The sequence below is a fragment of the Chrysemys picta genome, chromosome 4, assembly GCF_011386835.1.
Source record: "Chrysemys picta bellii isolate R12L10 chromosome 4, ASM1138683v2, whole genome shotgun sequence".
In the NCBI taxonomy this organism is placed as follows: domain Eukaryota; kingdom Metazoa; phylum Chordata; order Testudines; family Emydidae; genus Chrysemys; species Chrysemys picta.
The window spans coordinates 36,451,024-36,456,587 of NC_088794.1; positions in this window are offsets into that span (position 1 = coordinate 36,451,024).

A 5,564-nucleotide genomic window follows, 5' to 3' on the forward strand; every position below is an offset into this window, starting at 1 on the left:
GACAAAAAATCTGATGTATCCCTTGTTAAATAACTGTGAGCAACTTTAGTTCAAAAAACAATAAATTCATTCAGTAAAGACACTAGCTCTTGAGTGTCCTGTTTATGTCTACGGTGGAGAATCCATCCCTCTGCCTGCCAGCACTGGATTCAGGTAAGTACTGTGCAGAGGTCTTTCAAACCTAGACAGAGAAGTGTGGCTTGCACTTATCCAACTCTCCTCCTAATCATGAATTTAAACAGGTTTGTTACAATTTAGTGATTTATGTTTTGCCTGACCAAGCAGAGTCCTGCATCCACCCAGCAGGGCAAGGACAAACAATCAGAGTAGTTGAACCATATGTATCTGTTTCTTATGTTAACACACTTGCGAATGGTGGATATGAATTAGAGACCAGCACAAACCAAAACCCCAATCTTCAGGAGTGTCTGTTCATTCTGGGCACCTCAATTTTTGGCTGGCCATCTCGAGTTACCTAGATCTGAGTTTATCAAAGGTACCAAGCAGTGCACTCACCGTTCTCACTGGAGTTTGTCTGGAGTTGTCAGGGCTCAGCATTTCTGAATATCAGGCCAGAAAATAGAGGCACCCAAAATGAATGGACACTATTGAAAATGTTGACCTTTCATGCAATGATCTCAAATCACTTTACCAAGGCGCTGTAGATATCACTATCGCTATGTTAAGGATAGAGAAAATGAGCAGAAATTGTGACATCAGCTATAACACACACTGCAACAGTGGCAGTGGTGAAAATAGGAACCAGGTTTCTTGACTTCCAGTCCATTGGACCCTACTGCTACTTTATTAGGACATCTTCCAGGGAACTAAGTTAGCGTGATGAGAGTTCATAGGGATAACTGCTGTTCAATGGGGCTAGTATTCGTATTCATTCTGCATAAGGGAGATGTATTTGATTGGTGCCATGGGGTTTAGGGGTGTTTAACCAGCTGTTGAATAGGTGTGAAATTCTGCTCTTTACATAAGCAGGTCACCAAAGGAAAAACTGAAAGAAGACTAATGAATATGAAGTGCACTGAATGCCGTTTTTTTACCTTTGCATGATTATTGAATATGGTGTTTTGATTCGTTTTCAGGCTTTTCCATGGCCTTTTCATGGGAACAGTCAGTTATCGATATGATGGTAGGCTGCTCCCTGGAAGTCCCAAATAAGGATTTGACGGTCTCCCTACTATGCCAAGTCCTGTGGATTACAGGGCCTCCTGTTCTTCAGTGTCTTTCCTACAGTAGGGACATAAACCACTGGGTATTGCACCTTGAGCTTCGCAGGTCTCTTCAGTGCATTTCATAAGCATCCAACAGCCATGCCAGCAGCGCTGCTGGTAGCAGTTTGTTGCAATGCCTGCAGCAGGTGGATGCTTTGCAGTGGGAAGCAGGAGCTAGTCTGCCTTGGGGACTCGTACTGCACAGCGGCCTCCTGTGTTGCTACTCATGGGTGGCTGGTGAGGTGGCTACAGTACAAAACCCTAACGAGTTTTGCACGGGGGGGGGGGTGTCTGCCACCCCCAGCCCTGCCACTTCCCCCCCAATTCCTTTAGTTCTTAAACAAACCACCCGCCTGCTCCCCCCAGCAGCACAGTGAGGTGGGCTCGGGCCAGGGGTGGGAGGGAGGAGTTGGCTGGGCCTGCGGTGTGGCGTACACGGAGCAATCACAAGGGGCCTGGAGGTCTACAAGCACTTTCTTGCCTCCCCCAGGCGAGGCACGTGCTCGTGAGCCACCCTCGGCTCCAGGCCACATGGGGCCAGCCCTGGCGTGTGAGCGCAGTGCAGAGCCCTGCCCCCAGCCCAGGACCTGCATGAGGGTGAGTTAGCCTGGGCGTGAAAGGGAGGAGCAGGTAGAGACTGGCGACTGGGGAGGCCAGTGACCTGGTAATGGGGAGGGGGGAGAAGCAAGGGGTGTGTGACCTGCTCAGGAGAGTGGGGACTGAGGAGCTGTGGGGGGGAGGGATTTGGGTGCATAGGTGCTGCTGCACCCCCTTGAAGTGGTTCCCATCATATAGGATTTAGCGTTTGGTTCAATGGCTTTCCACACCCCCGCTATACAAATTGTTCCAGCACCCCTGCACAGGTGGGGGTGGCATGTGACTTGGGGAGCCAGGACCTGATATGGTTGTGGGGGAGGGGCTTTGACTTGGCAAAGAAAACAGGAGTGTGGGGGTGACTGGGACCTGGCAAGGGGGGAGGGTGGCTGTGACATGCTGAGGAGCCTGGGGCTGCAGGGGGAAAACACAGGGGTGCATGTTTGGCCTGTGACTCCACAGCTGAGGGCTGGTGGGGAACAGAACATTGGAGCCACTGGTGTCCCTTCAGGTGGGAAGGGGCAGCATGGAGAAGAGTCGGGGGCAGTGTCCTCACGAGCAGGAGGAGCCGTGGGCAAGGGAAAAGAGTCTCAAGTAGGTTAGTTGCTGGATTTTATGGGGGAGGATGAGTCAGAGCTGCCTTTGAATGGGGGGGTCATCATGATTTTTTTTGGGGGGGGGAGGAGGAGTGGCTAATTGGCAGCCCCAACCCTGCCATTTTTTAGGGGCACCAGCTCCCCACTGACATGGTGAACCCAGGCCACCAGGGATGGAGCAGCCAGCAGCTGAACCTGTGGGATGAATCCTTTAATCAACATTAGGCACAAGCCATATGTGTGGCTGGCTGGTTCTTGTTCACATGGTTCATGCTCTGGGCCTATATGGGGTCAGGAAGAAATTTCCCCCAGGTAAGACTTGAAATGAACTTGGGTTTTTGGGGGGGGGTTTGCCTTCCTTTGCAGCGTGTGGGCACAGGTCTCTTGCCAGGATTAAAAGGGTATATTGCACTTAATCATTTCCCTGCCACACATTGCAGGGACCTCCGGCATTGGTGCGCCCAGTCCCTCCTATTCTCTGCCTGTGGCACATACTAGTCTCATCTCCTATAGGCTGTAATACTTTGGTCTAATGTTGGTTGTTGGGTTCGGTGTGTGTGTGCTGGGTGGTGCTGGTGGCCTGTGAGGTACAGGAGACAAGAGTAGATGATGTGGTTCTCCCGTCTCTATGACTCTCAGTGCTAGCCAGGGCACAAGAGGATGCAAAAGGGGGAAGGATAGTTTACATCACTCTCTATTTCCCAAGGTAAATATTGTGTCCGATACCTAGAAAATCCCATGGAGTGGAAAACCATTGTTGTATGTTAATCTTCGTGGTATGGGCTGAGAAGCTAAATCTGCAACAAATTGGTTTACAGAGAGTATGACCTAAAAAAAAGGCAAATGTCAGCACTCGCCTCCAGAGGGTTGTTGGGGAGGGTGAAAATAATGGGGTAGGTAAGTCTGCTCAGCCCATTTTGTGCTAAACATGCCAGTTCGACATCCATGTGTCAGTCAGAAGATACCTTGTGCCGGGGCTCTCCAACCCAGTCTTATTGATGGCTACATCTCATGGACCCCACCCCTCATAAAACCATCTTATGGCCATCACAGCTGTTGCTTATTTGGAGAAGTGAGATGAGAAAAGTATTAAGTTAATTGTAACCGTTCTGCTGATGGCTCCAGTCCAAGAGGTGAGTTTTTGCTTTCTCTCCTGCAGAATGAACAGCTAAGCTGGCATCTTTTCCATCTCTCCAGCTGCTTTAACACAGATTCAGACTCAGGGAAGAGCTGCTTGAATATCTGTAGAAGAAGCTGGAAGTGAGGAGTTGTAGCCAGCATCATATGACCTGCCAGCTCTTTGCAGACCACCAGAAAGTATTCTGCACACTAACAGTGGTCCGGAGACCATGGTTTCAGAACCACTGCCACTGCATCTCCTGCAAGGCAATTGCTGTATGAATGGGATGGAGGATTGCATCCATACTGGTAGCAAAAGATATTTCTCAGTCAGAGAGGGTTATGTTACTATAGCAGACACTATCTCCTGAGGTTGTCTTGTTAAAATTTGTAGCACGTGGTATTTTACAAGGAAGATGCTCACATTAAGTCTCTGGAGTGGATAGCATCATGGTTGGGGTGAGACTAACGCTGGTAAGCTATTCAAGCTTTGTGGGGCAGGACAGAGAGAAAATCTTTAAAAGGCGGCACTTTTTGAGGGTCGTAGTAATGTCAGTGGAGAAAGGCATCTTCAGAGTGTCACGTTAAAGTCAATAGCAGGCTTAGTTTCCTAGGATGATGTTTTTGTGGTCAGCGGCATCTCTGTGGGGAAGACTTTTGGTGAACATCTACTGCAGAAGGTGGAATGTGTAGACTTCTGCTGCAGATGACATCCCCTGTAGACGTCACACTGTACAGCATCTCCTGGGATGAAGGGTCATCCCAAGGTCATAGCACTTGGTGTTTATGATGATGTCTGATGCTTATGTTCAAACAAAAATATAATCTCAGGAAAAGTCACTGCTGTGTTAGAAAAGGGTTTTGCAGACCTCTCAGGCTGTTAGGGCCCAAAGGTCGGGTGGAATGTGTGACAAAGGCCCAAAACGAGGGTCCCAAAACAATCATTCATGCAGGGAACTTGAATTGTGGAATTCAATCTCTTAGTTTTAATGATGCTTTTTATAACTAATGATGCTTTTCTATAACTTTCTGTAAGTTCATGATTCTGCATTTCTGATCTAAATAATTTTCAGTTATAAAAGTGACAGGAGATGCCAGATTGGTGTGGAGTGTAGATGATTGGTGCCTACAATGAGGGACATTTGAGAAACTTTGATCACATACCTTAAAAAAAAAAAAAAAGTTTATTTTCTCTCCTTCTCCCTCCATCCCCAAAACCGTTGTTTGTAAGTTCTTCCATGTGGTTTCTTTATCCTCCCAATACTGATTCATACATAATTACATGCCAAAATGCTACATTAAAAGAAAGCTAAGTTGCCAAGTCAAGCACTCAAACATTAGGAAATGCCTGAAATAGGGTTGCCTGTGCAACCTTACTCAGCCTCCTGGTGGTCATGCATGTCTTTAATTACATAATCACATATAATTTATTTCAATAGGACCCCTGCCTCATTCAGTGCACGGGATGGATGGTGCTCATTAAAAGAGTGGCTATTCAATTTTTCTTTTCTTCCTCCTCATTCAGTGTGTGCCCCCCACACACATACAGTATTTACTGCACACCATTCAAACCCCCGCTCAGAAGACAGAATTATGAATTTTCTCATGGTCTTTCCTACAGTGATCTCACTGTAGAGAGGTGTTTTGGATTTTTTTTTTATAGGTACGCTCTACTTCAAACATGAATAAATTCAGGCAAGTCTTAGGGCCTGTGCTATAAAGGAGGTCAGACAAGATGAGCACAGTGGTCCCTTTTGGCTTTATAATCTATGAATCTAGTATTTTAGTGCTTTCCAAACATTAATTGATTATCTTCACAACACACAGGTGAGGTGATATTATCATCCCCATTTTACACATGGGGGAACTGAGGCACAGAGATGAAGGCCAACATTGTCAAAAGTGTCAACTAATTTTGTGTGCCCAATTTGAAATGCCTAGGGCCTGACTTCCCAGAATGTTTCACATTTTATAGCACTCTACGTATTTCAAGTAGAGCTCCTATTGACCTCACTTGCAGTGGTGAGGG